Here is a 26,505-nt window from a genome sequence, read left to right on the forward strand (position 1 = left end):
AAAAATAAAAAATAACTAACTGTAACCCAAAGTGTTTAGTAAATATTCAGGTCTGCTCAAATCATATTCACTCGACCAATAGCGCGAGCTTGTGGGCGTGGCTTTGCAGCATGAATCCAAATTGTTTTTAGCTAAGTGGGATAGCCTGATGGCTAACACGTGGAAACTTGAGAATTTAGAGTTGTTTTTCAGAAGTGCAGGGTTAATACAGAGACAGACAACATTGTAAAACAAAACTGGACACGTGTAGTGCATTTTAAACAGGAATTTGATGGAACATTTGCGTTTCAATCAAGACCCTGAACTTGGGGAGTTCCTCTGGACAGGTAAGCTAAACTCAAGTGCTTGTAGCACAAGTGAACTCTTAACTGTCAACCCCTATCAAAGGCTATCGTAAGGATATGAAGTATTATAAGAAAGAGTGTGATGACTGAAGGTTAAACTAAGAGGTTTGTTCGCAAATATGCTTTAATTTTTCAAATGCACCAAGTGGCATTAATATTTAGTATAAACTACATACATCAAATACATACACTCTCTCTCTCTCTCTCTCTCTCTCTCTCTCTTTCTCTCTCTCTCTCTCTCTCTCTCTCTCTCTCTCTCTCTCTCTCTCTCTCTCTCTATATATATATATATATATAATTTAAGAAAAAGTTAATTATTACAAATCACAGCGATATGTGTATACCCCTTAGACAAAATGTTCCTTTTCCAGTTGCATGTCCAGTGAATGTCAATCAATTTACAATTGTAGGTAAATGCTGCATTTGTTTGTCTGACTGATTTAACACAGACAACATCAAAACCAGAAGAAAAGCCAAAAAGTGGCTAAGCGGGAGCCATCAACAAAGTGTAAAGTTTTAAAATTGATAACCTAATAATTAAATCGGAAACAAAACAAGCACTGTGCATTTTTGTCGCATCCACAATCATATACGGCACAATACCACATGATTTAGAAAAATATTTGACAGCTTTTAGAGTAGAATAAACCTCTTAAAGTCTGATTTCATGCTTTTCCTACTGACATTGTGCAGCTGCCAAGCCGTTACCTGTATGTCCAGATGCAAACTAAAAGCTGAGGGCCAATGGAAGAGCCTCCAGGCCCCTTGATGAGGAAGCGATTAGGCAAAGAAACTCTGTTAGAACAGTACATTAAGAATATGCAAGACACCACCAGACCTGACTGTCAATAACTGTCAGTGTTTGAATAATTGATGTTGCCTTCCAGGTAGTCCTCCTCAAGATTGGCATCAGGGAATAGTGCAAACATATTCCACATAGACGTTCTGGGATCAGTGCAGCAATATTTAATATGATTGTTATCTAAAAAGGTCATGCTTGTAACTTATCGGAAATATGAGCAGCAGGCATGCTCTTGTGAGGATGAATCTGTTGTCTGTAGTGTTGTATGCAGCTCGTCCAAGTTTTGTCCTAATCCCAAGCAAAGAAGCTTAGTTCCAGCTGAGAAGAGGGAAAAGAGGCTACAATTCGCACATGATCACCAAATATGAATTGCTAAAATTGGATAGACACTCTGCATGGCCTGCAAAATCCTGCCTGCAAAAGGCAGATGGTATGGTCAGAATCTGGCTCTTCGTAAATCCACACATCCTTCCTGCCTTGTGTCAACAGGGCACAGCGGTGACGCTGGTGTAGCAGCACTGGAGATGTTTTTTTTTTTGTGTGTGACACATTAAACCAGCCGAGCATCAGCTGAATGACGCAGGTTGCCTGAGCATTGCTTTGATTATGTGCTTCCCCATATAGCCATAAACTACCTATTTTCAAATTTTACTCCAGTGGCATTTAGAACTAGAAAAGCGAAGGCTTTAAAGTATGAATGTGCAGCTGAAAAGTCAGCATGAACTGCATGAAGTGAGTCAGCATAGGCAAAAATCCCAGAGGAATGTTTTCAGCACTCTGGTTGAACCAGAATACTCAGAAGTCTGCCTATTGTCAAGACAAAGGGAGGTTCTTTCTGACATGATCTGAAAATATATGGTGTGAAACCAAGAAAAACAGCAAGGGTTATAAATTCTGCATCATAATATTGAGATGTTTATGTCTACTTGTATGTTTTATTTCTTTATTTATAATAATTCTGAATCACAATAACATACAATAAAGTGGTTAATTCATGCAAAACATATAATTATGCTTTTAAAGAGCCCCTATTATGGGTTTTTGAAAATGACCTTCCATGCAGTGTGCAAAACAGCACTAAGTGGATGAAAACGTCCAGCTGAGGTTTAAACCTGAACGTGCTCCTTGTTTAAAAATATAAATTTTTTTAATGAAAGATTCAAATCCGAGTCGTTTAAATGATTTGTTGTACATCCAGATCTTTTGCCTATTCGTATCGACGTTGACACGAAACAATACCAAATTCGTAGTACCGGATTCAGTAAAGCAAGAACCTGCCTTTCCTTTCACACACTAGCAGAGTGCGGGTGTGTTTTTTGAACTGATTATGACTGAAGATGAATGAACGTTCTGGTGATTAATGTAATATTCTACCCTGCAATGGGGGATTCGTCAGCCATTTGTCAAAGGAAGGATCAGAAATGACTGTTGATGTATGGGTCTTTGTCAGAGCTTGACAGGAACTTTACAGTACACAGTTCATGGATCAGTTCCTTCCTTCATTTCATAAGTGTAAGTGAGATTACAATGGTTGCCTCCTTATTTTCTGTAGCTTGCAAAAAATCTATTTAATTGTGTTTTGCTACTTCTAATTAAACCACAACAGTATCTGGTTAACTTTTTATATTCACATATCTCATCTAAAATGCTGAAAATGCAGCGTGTGTCACTTTCTTTACAGATTTAAATGCGTTTGTGAGCTTGCGATCCACTGCTGTTTGTCGTTGCTATAGCCACCGTCAGCTGTTCCTACATGCGGTGGTCAAGTTTCAAAATAGTTCAGCTTTTGCCACTGTGTGGATTAATTCTGAATGTTTGTCTTTGTTATTGCTTATGGTTAAGAATAGAGCAATATGCTGGTGTTTAACTGCATTACACTCCTCCATTGGGCTCACACATATACTCTGCACTCTGACTACTTCAGCAATGTTGATAAGCCATGGTGGGCGTGTGTTGTGCAGAATGCAGTCAACCAATCACAATAGACTGGGTCATCAAACGAATCAGTGCAGATCATGCTAAGGTGGAGTTTGGAAATAAATAAATCATCGTTGGGTTAATTAGGTAAACATATATGCATATGATAAGACAATGAAAGTGTTTTTTGACCTTGCATCAAGTTGCATGCATATCAGTCTGTTGTTGGAGAACACCGAAACCAAAATATCACATTTTTTTAAGCATAATATGGGCTTTTTAATTACTCCGCTTCATGTCATTCCAATCTCTTGATGCCATTTTACAATTCAAGAGCTCTGTCACCATATACAGTGAGTCTGTAGATGTTTAAAGTCAAGAAAGAGGACCTAAATTCATTGTCAAATTATTTCTCAACTGTTATCATATGAAGTTCAAAAGAACACTTTTGTGTGCCAAAATAATCTAAAAAATACTCTTCATTGGCATTTTTATAGTTCTTCTCTTCAGCGTCAGATTGTTTGGCACACAAAAGTGTTCTTGCTCACATTAAAAGTGTTGACACCATTTTTGGTTTATTTTCTGTACTTTAAACATCTCATGACCATTGCTCTTTATAGATGAGTGAGCTGTCGGATTTCATCTGAAATATCTTCATTTGTGTTCCAAAGATGAATGAAGGTCTCAGGGGTTTGGAACGACGGGAGAATGAGTAATTAATAACATAATTTTTATGTCTGGGTGAACTAACACTTTCAATATTTAAATATTTACATTTTAAAATTTGAAACAAGTGGAAAGCAGGAAATAATCTTACTCCAAATGATAATATTGAAAGAACAGTTTAGCAACTTGGGTTTCTACATGTCTTTTATTTTAAACGTCTTCACTAGCAAGTGAATACATAGCAAACAGGAAGCTGAGGGTGTGAGATGAATGTAGTGCTTCCTTGAGTGTCAAGGGTGCAAAATGTTCATGATTTCTCATCTGTCACAGCTTAATCGTCCTTAAAGTTATGGGAGGACCGGAGAAAATTAAGAAGCAAGAGCAAGCATCACTTTTCATTGCTTCAGGATATAGAGTTTCAAAAGGCTAAGAAACAGATGCTTGACAGGTAATTGTATTGCTGTAGAAAGAAGACGTGTGTCTAATTCTTTGGATACATTTGATGGAAGCTCTAGGATGCTCATACTAAGGATTGGTGGTTAAAATTCATCCTGTTGTTGTCTAACTCTCGCGGTATTGCAGTTATTGGCTTCCCGCTATTGTTATTTTATTTTTAAAGCATTGCATTAGTTCTCACTATACCACATAAGCTATGTGTTTTGGAAAAGATTCCAGGTCTTGCTTTGAAATGGTCAAATTTGACATGACAACCGCAGCAGCATTGCCCTCTCTGTAGCTCTAACTGGAACAGTTTTTGCTCAGCTGTCAGACCCGCAATGTCATTACTCTTCCCTATCTGAGATGTTTATGAACAGTGGTTGTGCTGTCACACTCTCCAGGTCCAGGTCTGCTAGGTTTCATGAATGAATGATTTTTTCCCTTGACGAAATCCTCCACCTGAACACCATCAGCTGCCTTCCAATATGAGCTCTGTAACACTTTCAGTTTTTTAGCGGATGTTTTTAACCTGCTATCAACAATCAAATGCACGTCTAAAATATATAGATGATTAAAAACACACAGCTCTGCTTTTATTATTTGATGACTAACCATTAATTATGCATTTTAATTGATTAATTGTTTCTACTACTTAAAAATGATTAAATATTAATTATTTGTGTTAAATAGGAATATGACAATGGTTCCACAGTTCTCTTTACGTTCTTTTCCTGCTGCTTATCAAAGCTTTAGTCTTAGAATTTTGTTCTTTTACTTTGGTATTTCTTAATTTTTTATGTAGTGTTCTTATTGCTTTTATTAAGTGTTTTAAATTGTAAAATTGTAAAATGTAAACTCATAATTATAGGAAGTCAAAATCTCTTGAGAAAATGTAAGTATTTACATATTTGCATAAAAGTTAATTTGTATGAAAATGTAAGATTTTTAATAAGAGGTCTGGCCCCAAAACTCCACCCCTAAACCTAACCAGCATTAAGGATGAACAAATTATATTACAATATACAGTGGCCAAGAAAGTTTAACATGCTGCAATTTAAGAAAACACAAGCTATTACAAAAAACATCAGCAAATTAAGAAAAGACATGCTGCAAATCCTTACTACGCATACATATAAAAAAAATGTGCTGCATTTTCTCACAGCGCAAACAATTTACGAAAAAAACATATTTTAGGTCAAATAAAGGTCATATTTAGGGCCATATTTTAGGGTCAAATATATTTAAAATAATCGAGTAAATCTAGCAAATATTGTTGTTACTTTTGACCCATTCATGTGTTACTTTCATCCCTGCCTATGGGTCAAAAGTAACAATGTGCAACTTTAGTTTAAAGTGAAGTTATATTGGAGTTGTTCTACAGTAATACAAAATAACACCTGATAATAGACCCTTGTGAGTTAGTAACCACAGCAAATATATGTTTCTGCTAAAAACATTATCTTTTAAAATGAGGTTTTTATGAAAAAAGGTTCTTTCGCCCCCCCTACTAAAATATTAATAATATTTATTAGTAAACTTTAAAAAATATATTTGAACTTGCAGTTTTTTATTTTTATTTTAAAGAGCTCCTGTTTTGCATTATAAAAGGTCATATTTTGGTTTTGGTTCATTTGTGTTTTGTTTTAGCAACAGACTGATATGCATGCAAGGTTCATTGTCTTATTATATGCATTTATTTAATCTTAATAATGCCAACGAGTCTCATGTGATTTGTTTAACGATTCGTTTGCTCCCCAATCCCTTCTTTCTGTGAGGCTAATCTAATGTGATGACCCAGTCTGTTGTGATTGGTTGATGCGAGAGTATGTGAGAGCCCAATGCAGTTAAACACCAGCATGTTACTCTACTCTTAATGCCAACTCTTAGTAATAACAATGACACACATTCATTATTAATCCACACAGTGGCAAAATTTGGAACCTTTTTGAAAATTGACTGTGTGTAGGAACAGCTGATGGTGGCCATAGCAAAGACAAACGGCAGTGGATCGCAAGTTCAGAAACATTTAAACTGCTAAAGAAAAAAGCATTTATGTTCCTCTGTGTTGAGTTTATTCGCTGGTATTTTGTTTTTTCTGAAAGCTACAAATAGCTAAAACTCATTCATTTAGAGGCGGAAACCGGCAACAGCTTTAATCATAAGGTAAACAAAAACAAATTTTTCATCTCTGACAAAATTTTCCTTTATGGGACTCGACAATTGTAAACACTCGCTTCATCTGGCTTGCAGCGCCCATCCAGTTGCCAACTATTTTCAATGAAAAGGCACTAAGCTCTGCCCGAAAAGTTGCTAGATTACGTCATACGTCAATTCTAATATTACTGACGTCATCACGTTCTACCGTTTCTGTTTGTTTAACAGCCTATGGTTAATAAAGGGGTATTTATATTTGCACCACACTTTTTATATGCACGTCAGTTTAGCAAAATCTATTGCTGTTTGCATAAAATATATCAGTATAGATGTGTAGTGAATATGCAGTAATCTCTCAGATGTAATAAACTCAGACAAGTTCCGAAACTGTCCCTAAAATATCTGTGATCGTGAGCAAGTAAAGAATAAATGGTTAAATAAATTGTTAAAATAAAGAAGAAGCAGATTGGTTTGACTGTATGGAAAATGGAAATACCTCACACTCCCGGTGCTAAATCATTTGCTGTCAGTACGCAGAGGAGTGATCTGCTCTCAGGCTGCATGTGGGAGAGACTGCTGTACGTGGACTGGGCCACCTGTCAGTGCTCTGAGGCGAAGGAAGGGCTGATGGCATCACCCGCAGCTCGTTAAGAAGAGTAGGAACGAAACAGTATAGACACAGAGTCTATAAAAATCTGCAGTAACACACATAAAAGCTGTAAGATTTGTCGCTAGTCGATTCTTTTTTGAAAGTTTGTCGCTAAGGTGTTCTGAAAAGTCACTAAATATGGCGACAAAGTTGCTAAGATGGCACCACTGCTCTCAGCACCGTCTACACTCATCCCCAGTACTGTACCAAGCCGACCAATCACAGAGCTTGCGCTCCCCGTTGTTGCGATATGTTGTTAAATTTTTTAAGAGATGCACATCAGCATCAGGCACAGAGAAGGCTATGTGACCGCACGAAAGCTGCGCCGGAGCATACACGTGTGCTTGACGCAGAAGTATAAATCAGCCTTAAGTCGACCATTCTGTTAAATAATCAATAGTTTTTAACACGGTGCACTTTTTTAGATTTAAACTTCAGCTGGATATTTTCATTCACTCCTATTACTTCCTCCAGTGGATCATTGTCATTTATTCTTAGCACTTAACTAGTACCAATAATGCACCATTACTTTTATTTTGATTGCAAGTTTGCATTTATTTCTCTAAAATTCTAAAATTTAATATGGATATTTGACTTTAACTGTGTAGGGAAAACAAGGGCAGTTGTGTGCTTGAAGCTAAAAGGCATTTTAACAATGCTCCATTTATACGACAGTCAGTCAAGAAGAGTCTCTGTGGAGCCTAAACTAAGGACCTATGCTATGCTTTAATTGAACCGACACTATGCATGTGCTGTCTGCTTTGAAACACAGTGACGTCCTTTGGGTCTGTGACTGACAGAAGATGCCAATGAGTCACACAGCAAATGAACATCAGGCGCTTTTACCTCTCTGATGAGAGCCACCATCATCTCGCACATCCGAGATTATCGACTACGCACAACCAGGCTGCGCATTTCTCTCGGTCAGAGTGATTCTGTTATGCTGATTTTGTAGTTGAGGTCTTTCTAATAGTTACTGCACTGAAAGGATATCGGCTGTGGACGGATGCTGTTTTATGTCGCAGTGATGAGACATTCAAGCACATCCTGACACCGTTTTTTTTTTTACGGGATGGTTGGGCTGTTGGTCTAGCTAATTTAACCACAGAAAATCACTGATTGGGCCAAACATAACCACAGCTGCAGCCTGGGGTTTGTACGTTTTCACACACACTTTTATTACATAGTGATTCCCCTGATAATGTGCTTGTCGCAGCACCAGTTCATTTCCACACTACTCAATGTGGAAAATTCCAGCTGCCAATCACCTCTTCCAGCTGTCCAAGCTTCAAATAGAGAGGAGTTCAAGCCTAACATTAGCTCAATATTCAAGTGTTTATGTGTAATATGCTGCTACCCTAAGAAACCAATTTAGCATAGGATTGTTTTTACATCACTATAAGATTAGAGCAAGGCTTAGGTTAGGGCTGCAATATTTCAAAAATGCAATCTCAATAATTATTTTCTATATTGTACGTTAACGATATATATTTCGATGTAAGTTGTTAATGCTTCCAGATTTAAAAGAGTATCCCAACAATGACTGAAGCCACATAAATTAAAAGGTCCATTAAATGGCATAGCATATTCAGCAGATAAATTTTCAGTGGCCGAAAATTCGGTACATCTCCAATGTTAACACACTTCTTGCAAATTCTTTGCTTTGTGATTGGCTTTTTGATCAATATAGATTAAAAAAGTCCAGAGCTTATCATTGTTATTGACACAAAATTTATTGTGATTCGATATAATATCGTTTATCAGCACAGCCCTAGATGAGGTAAGCAGACACATGCGACCACTTTATTAAGCATACTTTGCTGGTAATGTGGTTAAAACACACTATTGGCTTCAGACATTTTGTGTCAATAAATTGCCTCAGAGAGTTTGGTCCATATTGACATCACTTTGTTGCTGCAGGTCTGTTGGGTGGACATGATTGATGTAAATCTTCCACTCCATTGTGACCAGTGCTAGTGAACTTACTGGTTTAATCAAGAAACCAGTTTGCGATTACATGAGCTTCGTGACATCATCTGGTTTGATGTGTTGTGTGTTCAGTTGTAAGTTGTTTTTGACAGCTTGAACTATAAATATGTCCAAGGGTTGCCATGTTTTCATAACAAAACTAGCTCAATGACCAATCAAAACTAGGCCAGTGGCCAGTAATAATCACTCTACATATAAACCAAACTTAAAACATGCAACTCTTATTTGTACAATCATCCAGTTAATGTAATCGATTAGGGATGGGCAAATGCAGAACCACTGTGGGGGAAGTAAACTGTAAAGTTGTGAAATTAAATTGAAATAAAAGGTTTTTTAAAAATCTATAATGGGGGAGCTCAGTGGTTAGCACTGTCGCCTTACAGCAAAAAGGTCGCTGGTTTGAATCCCGGCCATGCCAGTTGGCATTATTGTGTGGGGTTTGCATGTTCTCCCCGTGCTCGTGTGGGTTTTCTTCTGGGTGCTCTGGTTTCTCCACAGTCCAATGATAAATGAATAGGTTAAAACATAATTGGCCGAAGTGTATTGTATGAGTGTGTTTGAATATGAAAGTGTATGGGTGTTTCCCAGTATTGAGTTGCTGCATTTGCTGTGCAGAACATATGCTGGAATAATTGGTGGTGTATTTGCTGTGGCGACCCCTGATTAATAAGGGACTAAGCCGAAAGAAGATGAAAGAATGAATGAAAATCCAAAATAAACATTCAATATTCTTAATTAAATTGCACCTAATAGACTTCCTAATAGACTTTCTGTTGTAAATAGTGTACTATTTTAGTTGGCAGCAATCCTGGAGAGACCTGTTAATCTGTTAGCATGGAAATGAAAACAGTCCTATCTGTAGTGCTTTTGGATTACTTGTTTCATGTTTCTAGACCAAATTTTTACCATTGGTAGATGAGATGTAACGATTCCCTCAACTCAAGATTCATTACGATTCATGATACTAATATTTTGTTCCTGATCATTTTTAACAAAATAAATCAGTTTAAAATGAGCAAGTTCCCTTTTAAAGGTGCAGTATGTAGAATTTACACCTAGTGGTTAAACCGAGCACCAAGTGGTGCAAATGAAGCAAAATGCACTACAAATTTGCCATTAATGCATGGAATTGGTCTCAATTGTGTCTTCCATGCAAACTTAAATAACAAACACCTTTTCACACATTAATTTTACTTTGTTTTTCCTTAAAGGGGTGGTTTACTATGATATCATATTTTAAACTTTAGTTGATGTGTAATGTACATAGCTGGGTGAACATAAACAACATCTCTGAATGTAATATGCTCAAAGTTCAATGCAAAGGGAGACATTGGCTTTTACAGAGTTAGCTTAGCCAAGCTAACAGCGAACAAAGTTTGGGGACTGAAAAAATACACTCATGCTAGTGTGATCACAAATGCTTCAGGTTACGCAAATTCACCATGCGCGTACACCCTGCGCAGCAAAGGGGCGTGGCTAAATGCGATGTAATCTTATTGCAGAGAAAGCTAAAATGTGTTCCAAACGCTGCTATTTCCACAGAGCTTCTTCTGTTTCTGTCTTTGGGCTTCCAAAGGACACAACACAAAAAGAGAAGTGCTTACAATTTAATTTTAATTATGTTTCAGGGAATTATAAAAAATATATAGCTCTAGCATTTGACAAAGGAGAGCTTCCAGAATCTCTTCCAGTTCAGTTCTGGAAACGTTTCCAACCGACGAAGCTGTGGATTTTGGGCCGCATCCTGTAAGTGTTTTTATTTGTTAAAATTGATCTGCTACGTGCATTGTGTCTAGCATTAAAGGTATGTTGTAGTGAGGATGTAAATAAGGATGTAAACAATGGCAAATGCTGTTTGGCACCGTTAACAATTTAACTACAAATTCATATTTATCAGTCAAAGCGCTGTAAACACACACAATTTTGCACTTGCGCTGCAGTGTCTCTCTATGTGATCGCTTTTCCTGCGTTCTTCATATCAAATAACCGACTCGAAAAAGATATGTAAACATTTCATATTACTTACACATGCTTATTCTGAATCGCACTGAAATGGTCGGCTACACTGACTGACAGTATTTACACAACCTCAAAGCGCGTGCTAGTAGAGACGTGACGCTTCTTGGTGACATGGAGCTGATCCGTGAATCATAGCAGATTATGTTAGCTGACCGATCAGAGCCTCTTGATGGCAGGCCTTCAGTGGAACTTAAATATGACAGTCGTTTTCATGTTAGCTGAGTAGCAGTATATAATGAAAGTAAGATATATGAAAAAATAAATGTTGTTTAACAAATGAAGCATGAGCACACATTGCTTTGTTACATCTTATTACCACAAACAAGCCTTCAAAATACACTCCGGACCACCCCTTTAATAATTAACCTTAATTTAAAAACAGCATGATGTGTTTACTTATTTTTGTATAATATTTACATTTGTTGGATGATCTGAAGCATTAAAGTGTGACAACCATAGATAAAATAAGAAATTAGTATGGGGGCAAACACTTTTTCACACAACTGTATAGTACATCATACATTTCACTGTGACTTGTTGTATACTGCATTGGCGGTCTGGTAAATCAGTAGTTGAATCGTCTCTGTTTGTTTGTTTTAGTTTTTTTGTCATATGGTGTAGGTCTAGGGCATATCCTGTGTTTGTTTATTTAGTTTTCCCAAACATTTTATTGCAAAAGCCAATATATGAGATCAGAAAATATCATTAAGGAAATAATAACACAACTTCATAAACTGTTTCATATTATTCTAATCCCCTTAGTATGCATGTCGGATTCCATAAAGATAATTTCATGGCCATAATATTTCCGATGTATGCCTGAACCCCTGCCGTCCTCATAATGTGAACAGCACATGAATGACTTCGCATGTGCGCAAGCTATCACTATTTTAGTGCTATTAAAACAACAATCCAAAGTCCATTGCCCTGTCTTCATAAAACTGCTCTCATCTGGGAACAACATTCTTGTTTTTAACCGTCCATCATTAGAGAGACGGCATTTCTTCCTTCTCACCAGAGCAGAGGGTCAGCTTCTACCAGCTTTAAGCAGCATATGTTTTATGAGTTCCATGTCTTGTCCTCAGTTCCATCCGGGTCTCTTGGGACTGTCAGAAGCGCTGCACCGGACACTGTGGTCCATAGGGTCACATTTTTCACAGATGTCTCCTAGTGGGGAGACATCCGTATCACACAGAGTGCATACACTCGCACACATATATACAAACCCCCACACAACATGTCACACCTCTGCATATAATTACTGAGTCACAAGCGGCCCTTTGTTTGCACAGCATACATACGAGCAGGATTGTCTACACAACTTGAGCGCTGCGCTGCATTCATATACATTTAAAAGCATTCCTGAACAGGCATCATGTGCAGTTGTTGTTGCTCATGCTGACAACAGAACTGTCTAAAGTTTAGCACAACGTTTTGAACAGGGTAAAGCCGTGGCCACACTAGAGTTTGTGCATGCAAAATTCTGGTAAAGTCTAGATGGGATACAGCTGATACTCAAATCAGCATAATTTTTGACACTAAACAACAACTTATATTTTTACATTACTTTTAGGGTTAAATTATAGGGTAAGTGTTAATAAAATACAATTAATGGTAATTAGGGTGGCTTGAAAAAGCCAACATACTGTTATACATAAACTTATTATTCTTCCGTCTTCTTCTTCTTAGACCATTTTAATAATGCATCTTCTCCTAGACTGTTAATACTAAAACCACCAAACTAACTCCAAACCTCCAAACTACGTGAATCAAACAAAATTCAGTCTGATTCAAGCTTTTTTAGTGAATACAAATAATCTCTAAATTAGTCAGATCCAATTTATTTATTCTACAAAGTCATTTTTTTGCCATGTTGTTTTCTGCGAATCAAGAAGTGATACTTTGTTTCAGCATTTTCTTTCTGCTTCATTGTCACATGTAGACATACTTTACATTGAACAAGCCTCACCTCTGACGTCAAAGAGAGCTGTCCAGACCAGTTGATCTCTTGGTATTTAAAACTCTTCCCACCTTTAATCTTTCTTTTTTCAGTCCTTTAGACTTCAAGTGCCACTAAGCAGCTGTAGCTTCAGGCTTTCTGCATCCAATTGTTTAAATGACTGCATGGATTTTCCATTAGTGGTAATGCAAAGTGGAGAAATGGAGTGTTGTTCCAGCAGTACTGGCTGTTAAATTATTTCACATTGCTTAAGGGTTACACACTATATAACAGTAGTATGTGGGATTTTGCTCTGAGTTCTTGCATGTGTATTTTGTTTGTAGGCACTCTTCATGAGAGCAGTGCTAATTTTTACCCATTACATTTTTTTTTTGGAGGATGTGAGGATGTCTATTAAGACTTAATAATGCGAAATGCTTTTGTTGTAAATAGACTGTGCTTGTCCATATTTATGCTGTGATGGCCTAAATCAGACAAAATATGTTTGTGTCTTTCTAGAACATTTTCAGAACACCCTGCTTTGCTGATAACCAAATTATCTTACCGCCAAGGACAAACTGTTTGAAGTCCATGTTTAGTTTTAGTCAGATTTTCCATGCAAATTCTTTGTGATATGTTTGTCTCTCAATGCACATTTTTACATCAAATACCTTTTCTTACTCTGTTTGACTGCACTACTTGAACATTGAAAACAGAACCAAATACTAATTCCATGAATCATTTTAATATTATAAGGTCACAGCCATAGAAATTATTTTTTTTCTTAATGCATGAAATGTATTTATTTATCAATATGCATGATTCTGAAACTGAATAAGTTAATTAAGAAAAAATAAATAATGAAGGAAACTTCATTTTGCAAAAACAAATAAGTTAATATAATAATAATAAAAATAATAATTAATTAATTATCATTATTATTGTTATTGTTATTATCATTATTTAATAACATTGTATACATTTATTTCACATATATATACAGTTGAAGTCAGAATTATTAGCCCCTTTTGATTTTTTAAATATTTCCCAAATGATGTTTAACAGAATTTTCACAGTATGTCTGATAATATTTTTTCTCCTGTAGAAAGTCTTGCAGAAACGCTGCACTAGCTCGCAAAATAGCTAGTAACGTTAGTGTAATCCTCCTATAACCAAAAGCGGGTCTGGCATTTAGGAGCACTTTGGTTACGGTACATTTTTTTAGCTGTGGATATGAGACGAGGCTCAAAATTGCAACCGTTTGCATAAAAAAAAACAAACACAGCAAAATGTTCACCACATGCGTGGAATTAGGAGGCATTCACGCATTAGGCATCTTTGCTCCTTAAAACACCAAACCTAGCACTCAGGGATGGTTTAAAACAGTTGTCATGTTAACTTGCTGCAGTAAACAAAGCTGCAATGCTTGCCCCGCCTTCAAGCTCTTCTTATTGGCCTATTGCGCTAGAACAGAACGCGAATGGATAAGAGGGAGCTACATCCGCAAAAATGTAAAGGACTGGATACGAGAGAATGAAAACAACACTGACAGATTTACTTTTAGAAACCACACAAAGTTAAAAATAATGACAGATCTGGTTAATGATCATGTAATGAATGTCAATCCAGCATTTACACTTTTCGAAGAGTGGATAAAAGACTTCCAGTGTTTAAAGTCTGCTGTGAAAATGACTAAATCATTTACCGTAAAGCCGATGGGATGGGGTTTTCAGGTAACAGTGTTTGCCTCATCTACACATTTTAAGTATGAGATGTTCTAACGTTATTTAATCCTTCATTTAAGTTCACCATTTCTAAAGAGCATGCATTTACTGAGATGAAACTAATATTGCAGCTCATGAAAAGGCCGTTAATGCTATTAAGATGACGAATGCAAAAATAAGTTTTATGTCAATATCATCTGTGCAATATCACACACCACCCATGAGAACACAGCAGTTATGATTGTTAACTAATAATAGGGCCAGTAAATTAAAATCAGAGTAATCCTCTGGCTTTTTTCTTTTTTTTTTTTTGCTGTATCAAAAACATACCTGTGACACCACTGTGTCGTATCAAACCGAATCGTGACTTTTGTGAACTGTTACACCCCTAGTATTAATATGCATAGATATAACAAATTTGAACTTAAGTAGCTGTAGGCTACTACTGATCTCATAAGTTATGCAGCAGATCATATTCCTCTCATAGATCAAACCGCAAGCAAAATGGATCAAATGTCTGTTCACTCGGATCACTTATTCAGCTGGGAGGGATTATGCTTCCAAGCCTTTTCAAAACAAGGTTTATCTTCTGTAATAAAGAGTTAAAATATATGTGTTGATCCTCAGTTGTTTGTTTTCTTAGCGCTCAAAGCTGCATGTGTCAAAAACGTGTGCGAAAATAAACTCTTTGACCCAACAATAATATTGTAGGAATGTGAAGCGGAAGCTGATGGAGTGTCATAACGGTTGAGAGTCAGTTTGAGATGTCTGAAGTTTGATTAGTGTTCAGAGCCAGGAACCCTTGAGTCGTCATGCGATAAGACGGTGAAATGGTAAAAGTAGCCACAAGGGATGAGGCCTCTCCTGATCTCACACCTTTCAAAGAGCGCTAAAAAAATTACAAAAACATTATGACAGTTTCAGGGAGAATCAAAGCAGTCTGCGATATGATGATTCTGATAGGGTGAAAGTGGATGGAGAATACATGCACATACTTTTTAGAGCTCTTGTTATGGTTCTCACTTTCTCTTGTTCCCATACGATGCTTCCTGACATTTATGATTCTTGTGAGTACAAACAGTTTGCCCTGGGATATATCCTCACAGACATTTAAATTAGGATACAGTGCGATTAAACATGTGCTTTAAGAAAAATGTTATTGATTGATTTGCAAAAATAAACATTATCTGCTGCATAAAGCATACGCCAGAGTAGTTGATGGTTCATTCCACTGTGGCGGACTAAGCCGAAGGAAAATTAAAGGATGAATAAATGAATATTGTAAATGAATAAACCTATTTATTTCAGTATTTCAGAAACCGCTGATCTACTGAGATTTTCACGCACAACCATCTCTAGTTTTTACAGAGAATGATCGGAAAAAGAGAAAATATCGAGTGAACGCAAATGCCTTGTTGATGCCAGAGGTCAGAGGAGAATGGCCAGACTGGTTTGAGCTGTACACAAATAGCCTAAAAACAAACACAAATTGGTGTAAAACATATTCTGGATAAGTTGGTGGTTCATTCCGCTGTCGAAACCCCGATTAAAAAAGGCACTAAGCTGAAAAGAAAATGAATGAATGAACAAATGAATGAATGAATGAATGAATGAATATCAGCTTCCAGGAACATTTTAAACACACACTAAAATGTCAGGTGGCCTAAAATTTTATTTGTTCATTGCATGCAACCACCTCAAGGCTCTTACAATATTTCCAGTTTTTCATTTTCAATATGCAGTGTTGAAATTAAGACAACATGACGGTGGTTTAATCTTTAGGGATTTGGGAGAAAATAAACAGACCCTTTAGCTCTGCTGTAGCCCACATCTCCTGGAAAAAAGAAAACTGTCTGTAGAGCGATCTCCAAGTGGAACAATTTCAGGTTATTCAGTTTCAGACTTTGTCAGCCTTCATAATGCTATTACAGTTTATGGAACAACTTCACTTAAGGACCCTTCTGCAGACGAAAAGTTCAAGAAGCACTTTCTGACAGTTTTGGAGTTTAGTGAATCCCTAAAAGCCTGTCGAAGCACACCTGAGAGATTAGCTTAAAGCAAATAAGATACCTTTCGACAAAACCTTTCAGTTAAGTAGATTGTTTACACCCTTGAGCTCAAACCAATAGAGAAGCACACACACACACACACACACACACACACACACACACACACACACACACACACACACTTCATAAACAGTATGCACATATGCAGAGGTTTTTAGAGCCAGCTGGCCATCAGAGAGGAAAGAAAAAATGCTTTTGAAGTAGCGATGAATTGTTGTAGCTCAGATAAATACCCTTCGCTCAAGCTGATAGATGGGTTGTTTCTGTGTGTCTGTCCGTGCTATGAAAACTAGTAGTTTTACAAGACTGTCACCATGATGGAAGACATTTGAGGGAAAATACAAAAGAACAAATGCACTACATGCGAATGAACAAGGGATGCTCATAGAATGTGATTTAGGAACTGACACATTAATTAACAAACCATTTGGTTTCGTCAGAAGCCAGAACTTCATGCTGAGCAATAATAATGGAAAAATGGTGTTAGTTCAGCATTTGTTTTTCCACTGTAAAAATCAATTGTGGAAAGCAATTTCCTGAAGCACAAATGTCCATTAGTGTCATTTCTGTGTCATTTTAGGTAGTAATCTAGCTTTTCATTGATGTATTATATTATATTATATTATATTATATTATATTATATTATATTATATTATATTATATTATATTATATTATATTATATTTATTATATTATATTATATTATATTATATTATATTATATTATATTATATTTATTATATTATATTATATTATATCATATCATATCATATTATATTATATTATATTATATCATATCATATTATATTATATTATATTATATTATATTATATTATATTATATTATATTTATTATATTATATTATATTATATTATATTATATTATATTATATTATATTATATTATATTATATTATATTATTTCCCAGAGATGGGTTGCGGCTGGAAGGGCATCCGCTGCGTAAAAAACTTGCTGGATAATTGGCGGTTCATTCCGCTGTGGCGACCTAGGATTAATAAAGGGACTAAGCCGACAAGAAAATGAGTGAATGAATGAATATTATATTATGTTATGTTATATTATGTTATGTTATGTTATATTATGTTATATTATATTATATTATATTATATTATATTATATTATATTATATTATATTATATATCATATTATATAGAGGAGAGATGCCGAAAGTAACGTTGGCCCATTGTACCCTTTGATTTGGCCCACCATCCCATCTGAGTGGAGAGTAAGATTAATGAAGAAGGTTGGGGCAATTGTCTATAACAACACCCGTTTTTAATTTGACGTAACCTTTTAACCAAAAAAGTTAAATTAAATACTTTTTTAAAAATGTCAATACTGTCACACATACAGTAGAGGACTATGCAGAATACATCAACGAGCAAATCAAGGCAAAAACTAGTGTAATTCTGTTGTAAATTAGATTTTTGTTTTGTTTTTACTGTAATGTGTTCATTATTACATGTAAAAATACTATATAAGTAATATAAAGCAATATTTTCTAGTCATTTTTAAATATTATAAAATAAATTAGGAAATTGGGCAACTATATTTACCTCCAGCCCACTATTCTCAATAGAGTTTGGTTTTTGGCCCTTTTTTTATAAGTAAAAGTTTGGGCACCCTGATATAGAGGTTTTGTATACCTACACTGTAAAACCCAAAAAGTTAAGGTAACTCAAACCATTTGAGGCAACCAATTGCGACTAACCATTTAAGTTCAAAAACTAATCCTAATGAGAACTGTGAACTTACTCCATTTAAGTTGAAGTAATGAGGTATTTAATTAACACATTACGTGCAACACTGAGTTCAAAACTTTTTTCAAATGAGTGGAATTAACTTTTAGTAAATTTTGAGTTAAATACACTCATTTCATTTGATAAAGTTTACCGTTGAGTTTTACAGTGTAAATATAAACTTATAGATCAACAAATGACATATTCTTTAGATGATAATGACCTTTGTAGATTGTGTTGGCCATTATGGAAGTGAGCTACTGCATCTGTGTTGTTTAATTTGCACATTGTCAGTAGATCAGCAGAGCCTGTTTTGTAAATCTGCTCTAATTCTCTTGTGTGCACATATGACACCAGTTCAGTAATGCACATGGCTTTTTTTCTAATCTCAAACCGTCTACAAACCGGTCCTCCCAATCTCTTTCCTCTCGTATCTTTCTTTCTTGTTACTTTTGCGGCTCTGTTATGATTTTCAGAAAGGCAGACTTTCACTGTAGTAATGACAGAGCCATAATACTGATAGACAGAACAATTTCACCCAGAGTGAACCCGCTGCTTTTCTGACAAGACACCAGTGACAACTCTGCATCACTCTGTGTCCTTAAAAACAGGAAAACATGACCACTGGAGCAAAATGTTTAGCTCAAACCCCACATCTAACTGTTCCAAAACTTCTAATTTTTTTTGTTTGTTAGTTAGCTAGATCATTCATTCATTCATTCATTCATTCATTCATTTATTCATTCATTCAAGAAATATATTCTTTATAGAAGCGCATTCATTCCATCCCAATCCCACATCCAACTGTTCAAAAACTTCATTTATTCGTTTGTTCGTTCGTTCATTCAAAAAAGGCATTAATTAGTTAGTTAGTTAGTTAGTTAGTTCGTTCGTTCGTTCGTTCGTTCGTTCGTTCGTTCGTTCATTCGTTTGTTCATTCATTCAATGAATAATTGAAAACATGACTACTGCAGCAAAATATTTGGTTCAAACCCAACACCCAAAGACATTCAGGCATCAAGGGTTTCATTCATTCATTCATTCATTCATTCATTCATTCATTCATTCATTCATTCATTCAATCATTCATTCATTCATTCCAGAAGTGCATTTCATTCATTCATTCACTCATTCATTCATGTGAAAAATCCATCCATCCATCCATCCATCCATCCATCCATCTATCTAAATCTCACATCCAACTGTTCAAAGACTTTGTTGGTTGGTTCATTCATTCATTCATTCATTCATTCATTCATTCATTCATTCATTCATTCATTCCAGAAGTGCATTTCATTCATTCATTCACTCATTCATTCATGTGAAAAATCCATCCATCCATCCATCCATCAATCCATCTAAATCTCACATCCAACTGTTCAAAGACTTTGTTGGTTCATTCATTCATTCATTCATTCATTCATTCGTTCATTCATTCATTCATTCATTCATTTATTCATTCATTCATTCATTCAACAAATACAGTATAGAAATTCATTCATTCACTGAACTGGTTGAAAACATGACCATTGCAGCAAAACATTTGGTTCAAATCCCACATCTGCAAAAACTTCATTCATTCATTCATTCATTCATTCATTCATTCATTCATTCATTCAAGAAATTCATTTTAGAAATCCATTCAAGAAACTGACTCAAGAAATTGATTCAGAAATGCATACATTTATTCAATAAAGAAATTAATATAATCGTTAATTAATTTGAAAATTAATCCATTGTAATATCTAATATTTTTATACAACAATGACTTGATCAAAAGCGACAGTAACAGTAGACGTCTAAATGTTTCTTAAGATTTATATTGAGTACAGATGCTCTCATGTTGAATGTTCTGTTCCTCAAGTCCTAAAAAATCCTGATTGTAGTAAACCATCAAATTACGAAATGTTGTAATAAATAAGCATATTAAAAGTATTATTGAATGATGACAATTGAGCTTTGCCATCACAGAAATACATTAAATTTGAAAAGTAGGTAGTGCTGTCGACTCACAGTAAGTAGGTCACTGATTCAAGCCTCGGCTGGGTCAGTTGGCATTTCTGTGTGTAGTTTGCATGTTCTCCCTGTGTCCAAGTGGGTTTTCTCCGGGTGCTCCCGTTTCCCCCTCAGTCCAAAGACATGCGGTATACATGTAAATTGGGTAAGCTAAATTGTCCGTGGTGTATGAGTGTAAATGAGTGTGTATGGATGTTTCCAAGAGATGGGTTGCAGCTGGAGGGACATCCGACGTGTAAAACATATGCTGGATAAGTTGGCGGTTCATTCCGCTGTGACAACCCCAGATTATAAAGGGACTAAGTTAAAAGGAAAATGAATGAATGAATGAATGAATTGTTTAAATTGTAACACTTTAATTAAATTGTAAATTGTAATTGAGTTTTTTTTTTATTGTAATAATAAACTGCATTGTTGAGAAGAAGAGGACGTTTGAATTGGTATATTATTTTGGATCGATTACTTTTTCCATAAGTTCATCAACTGTATTGAGATGATGTATTAATATATTTAAAAGGTAACATTTTAAAGCAAGCCATTTCTAAACCGTGTTTAGCCATTGTGGACCGTGTGCATGTGAAAGCAACAAAAAAGTGATTTATTGGCTTTGCTACAAAAGTTATGGCTTCAGCAGCACTGCAAACAGTTATAAGACAATACTTCAGTTTGGGGGAATGTGCTAAAGCAGTTTATGGAAGAGAAAAACTAACGTGAAAATTATTTATGACATTACGAAGGTCATAAAGGTGAAGAAGTCTGCTGGTTACCTTCTGAACGGTCAGAGAATGTTTTCATCAGTGATATTTCAGTGAAAATTACAGCTCTTTCCTCTCAGAAGCACATATATTCAAGTGATGCATTTATGGTCGTGCTATTCAGGGTTAAAGTTTGCACTGGAGTTATGATTTGTTCTGTATGCTTTTGTGTGGGAGTGTGATCCAAGTGAAACATTTAATTAGTCAACAGTCCCTTATTAGAGAGCCGCTAGAGTCAGACACTGACATGAACAACTCACAGAGAAAGACTGTGTTTTTTTCAAGCTGTATTTCGGCTTAGTTGGACTCATTTACAAAGTAAAGATTAGCATTTCCTTATTGCTTTACCAGAAAATCAGTATTATTTTAACATTTCAGTCAGTGTCATTTGAAGCTGATGCCTTATGTTTTGTTTTTTCTTCTCCGTACAGTATATTCAAGTAGTTGTTTGTCTTGGTAGGTCTTCAAAAGGAATTTATTTATTTTTTTATAAGATAAGAAGAACTGTACTGTTTTGGCCACACACACACACACACACACACACACACATACACACACACACACACACACACACACACACACACACACTACTCTAATCTGAGAGTTTTGCTAAAGCAGCTTCTATGGCTTTCTAATGACCTGTCTGTGTCATCAGGTTTTCAGTTTTGTGAGGTATACATTTGCGAACATTTACAAAAGATTATGGATGATTGATTACGAAATGCTTATTTTTTTTTGCAACTAATAAAGTGTATTAATAGATGCACAAAAAAGTAATAAAATTATAAAATTGTAATATACATTCTTAAAAACATGGTGAATGGATGGATAGATAGATGATAGATGGATGGATGGATGGATGGATGTGTATTTTATACAGATGTATCTGTGACCAATATAATATTATGATTTTTAATATTAATACTTATCTTCTGAAATTATATTCATAATATCACACATATTTTGCATAAAAATTTATATTGCAATGTCATTTTTCCCCAATATAATACAGTTCTAGTCTGGAAACATTTAATAGAACATTTTTATTTACGATTTAAAAGAAATGTCATCGTTGATATAAAACAAAGTTTTTGTTTAACAATATATAATTCCTTTTTTTAATTATTTTATTACACTGTAAAAAAATTCTGGTTGCCTTAATTTTTTAAGCTGAATCAAATGAATGTTATGGGCTCTATTTTAACGATTTAGGTGCAACGTCTAAAGCATTAAGGGCATGTCCACTTTTGCTATTTTAAGGATGGAAAAATACACTCTGTGTAATAGCACATGGTCTAACAAGGTTGTGCTAATCTCTTAATGAGTTATAGGTTGTTTTTTTTTTAAATAGTGTGCATTAAACCAATCAGAGTCTCATTTCCCATTCCCTTTAAGAGTCAGTTCTGCGTGCCATGGCACATTTGATATTTATTTAATTCAATTCAATTAACCTTTATTTGTATAGCGCTTTTACAATGTAGATTGTGTCAAAGCAGCTTCACATAAAAGATCATAGTAAATTGAAACTGTAGTTCAGTTTTCAGAGTTTAGGTTCACTTCAGTTTAGCTCAGTTCAGTGTGATTTGATGATCACTACTTAGAGTCCAAACACTGAAGAGCAAATTCATTGATGCGCAGCTCTACAGATCCCAAACCATGCAAGCTAGTATCGACAGCGGCGAGGACAAAACTTCACCAATTGGCGAAAGTGAAGAAAAAACCTTAAGAGAAACCAGGCTCAGTTGTGCATGACCATTTCTCCACTGGCCAAACGTTTTGTGCAGAGCTGCAGTCCAAGTGCCGGAAGTGCAGGAAGCTGGACCTCAGCGAAGACTCATCTGTCCCTGGAGTGTCACAGGAATCAGTCTCATGCTCTCTACTCTTCCATGACCACCACAGAAGCTGCTCAGGATACGGCCTGGTCCAGGATATTTAAACCTAAGGATCATCTTGTCGCTGGTCTTGGATCAAATCAGTGGAGCTGCTTGGTCTGAGGGTCTTAGGATGAGTGTCCCCAGGTGGAAATAGAGAATAAAGAGAATAATTAGCGAAGCTGCTGTTCATAGTGTACATAAATGAGATGAAGAAACCTGTGTGGAGACCATTCATGTATCATACCAAGTGATGCACTGAGTGTATGCTTTAGTAAAAAGATAGGTCTTTAATCTAGTTTCTTCTATTCACATGGCGGAGTTTGTAAGTGGAAAAACTGAATACTTTCCTAGCGAGAAAACCATTTAACAAACCATCTGCATCACAGAATAAAGAACAAGCCTCCTTCAATCGGCCTCTTTACTTTTTTTATTTTATTTTAACTCTTTACTTTACTCCTTTACTTTTGTGGATAAGGAAACGGTGTTGTACGCACCACACTGAAGACATCTGTTAGCCTACATATTTAATTTCATTTGTTAAGCACAAAGATTTCTTTCAGAACTATTTCTAAATTCAGTTCTAATTTTCAGCAAACGAATAATAAAACAATAATAACAAGTGTGGTCAAAAACCTGAGATTTATCCAAACACACTTCCTATGCCCCGTTTAGTCCAAACTCATGGGTGTGAACAACATGTGAACAAAATATAATAATAATAATAATAATAATAATAATAATGACAACAATATACAAAAGCAAGTTGTCATGAATTAAATGAAAAAAGCCCCCTGAGATGGCGTTGAGCATGGAGGCAGTGGTTTTTATATTTATGTATACAATAATAATTTTTGGAATATTTTAATCCATTAATTCTTTTATTTTTGTAAAATATATTTGTGTATTTCTGTACATCCTGTGTGTATTAAGCAATGTGTATGCCTTTAAGGCACACAACTATGATGCTCTGCTGGTCTTTAGACCTGCTTTCTGCTGATCAATTGCGCAGTCTATTTCAGTTCCTCAAAATCGCAACGTGCCACTGCCAACACTGCGCCTTAATACAATTCTTTTCTAGACCAGAGCACCCATGAGTCTACAAAGTGGCGCAAATGGATTTGCTATTTAAACAATGTGACGCAAAACGGGAAATCCAATGTAGTGCTGGTCTGAAAATAGCAACAAATTGCATCAAATACGTCTTGCATCTTATTGCGCCGCGTGTATGATATGACCCTAAGTGTTCATTGAGCATATATTATGTTAAACTGACTCAAAACAGCTTGCGTAAATTATAAAATTTAGTTAGAACATGATTAACTTAATCACTTACAATGACCTAAAAACATATATAATTGGTCATATATTTTTTTAAAGTGTAGGCTATTCCTGACTGTTTGATTTGCTATTATATTTTGTAAATATGATCTTATTTACTGTAAGTACTGTAAACATACTCTCTGGAAGTCTTGCATAATCATATCATAACATTGTTGTCTAGTTCTTGGAGGAGGAACACAAGGAAAGACAATTATGGGAGGAACGGTGTCAATAAGACAACCCATTTTTCCTTTTGAGAGCACACAAGATTTTGTCAAACTCTGTCAAGACTGTAAGTGATTTGATAACAAATAGTCATAAACATGTTGGTCTGTACACACAAACATGCATCGCACACACTCATATCCTTTTGTCCTGTGCTTGACACTGAGTGTAAATCCCTCTTGATTGCAAAACAGTGACACAAGTTTACTTAGTGAAGTCTCTAGAGAAATGCTCTCTGTGTCCCCTCGACTCTGAGGGCCCGGATGCCTGGACAGGCCGTTCTCACGCTGGCTGGACATGGTGTAGTTTTGGAGTAAAAGGACAGCGTGTCTCCATATGTCTCTGATAGATTCTGTCAAGGTGTTGCCCATGCTATTAATTTTCTCTGCTTTTCTTCATCTGTGTTTCTTGCGCAGGAATGTGTGGCCAGAATGAACCTTCACAGTCACAGGTTTGCTTTAATTAAGTTCAAAGTTAAGAAACATAGTATACTTTTCAGTACCCCAAGCTGAAATCAAATAAGACTATGCATGCCCAAACCTTATTTTCCCTGTGTGTTCTAATGCACTGTTGTACTTCATAGTGTTACAAATTAAATTAAAAGTTCTTAATCAAAAAGAGATGTAACCAAAATGTAACGAGATAACAGGGATTAACAATAGAATTTCTGGGGCCCCCTAGGCATGGGACGATAATCGTGTTCAAGGTATATCGCGGTTTGGAAAAGTCAAAGTTTTAAAACCATCAAATTTTTCTGCTATACTGTTCCTATATATTTTTTTACTTACATTTTTTTATTAGTTTTTTAGGACAACAGTATCGCCAGTAGAAAAGATGTCCAAAAATGTCGGTTTGTAAAAACAATCAGTGTTTTTGAAACAAATGAAGACAGCAGAAGTCAATAATTCTTTTGAATTATTTAGCCAGACATGTTTACTGTTCCAAAATATTTAAAACTAAATTATATAAATGTTTTACAAATTAAAATGTATTGTGTTCAAATGGGAAAAAGGTTTTGTTTTGTACCCAGATATTTAAAAATAATATATTTTAGATCAGTAATCACAATACAGTGATACCATGAAACCGTGATATTTATATTCAAGGTTATACTGTCAGAATGTTTTACCGGCCCATGCCTACCGTGCTTCACCCCCCCACCCCCTACCCCCCCAAAATATAAGCCAAAACACAAACCACTGAGAATTAACAAGAAAATTTGATTTATTTACAGAAAATAAGGAGCAAAATAACATTGTGAATGTTTAAACCAACATAAGTGACAATAAACCAAACTAAATTAGAGCAAACTTCCCTGAAAAATAAAGAAAATAAAATACAGAAAAGTACCTCTCTACTTACAACTCAGGAAAAAAATAAATAAATAAACTGAAGGCACCAAACCTCTCTACCATGCTCCAAGCCAGACAGGGAAATGCACAGAGAGAGAGATCGTTGCTAGGTTGTTTATGAAGTGATTGCTAGGTGGTTGCTAGGGTCTTCTGAGTGATTGATGAAGTGTTGCTAAGGCAATGGTAGGATGTTTTAAGTGACTACTAATGCATTACTAGGCAGTTGCTATGGTGTTCTAGGTCATTGCTAAGGCGTTACTAGACTGTTGCTAAGGTGTTCTTGGTGGTTGCTAGGCGGTTGCTAGGGTGTTTTAGGTGGGTACTAAAGTGTTGCTAGACGGTTGCTAATGTGTTCTAAGTGGTTGCTAGGCAGTTACTAACATAAATTGCCATGTTTCTAGCATAGATTAGCATGTTGTTAGCATGGTTTTAGTATGAATTAGCATGCCACTAGCATGTCTCTAGTGTAAACTGGCATGCCGTTAGCATGAATTTA

At 35.7% G+C, this 26,505-nt stretch overlaps 1 long non-coding RNA gene across 3 annotated transcripts in view; it reads left to right on the forward strand.

Moving 5' to 3' along the window:
• Positions 1–107: 107 nt before the first annotated feature.
• LOC141386143 (uncharacterized) overlaps positions 108–26,505 on the forward strand; it is a 248,468-nt gene continuing 222,070 nt past the window's right edge. For all 3 annotated transcript variants that reach the window (XR_015476834.1, XR_015476833.1, XR_015476835.1), the window contains exon 1: positions 108–326. This is a non-coding gene — a long non-coding RNA (uncharacterized LOC141386143). The remainder of the gene's footprint in view (positions 327–26,505) is intronic.

Source organism: Danio rerio, chromosome 1 (genome assembly GCF_052040795.2).
Source record: "Danio rerio strain M-AB ecotype USA chromosome 1, GRCz13ab, whole genome shotgun sequence".
NCBI lineage: Eukaryota > Metazoa > Chordata > Actinopteri > Cypriniformes > Danionidae > Danio > Danio rerio.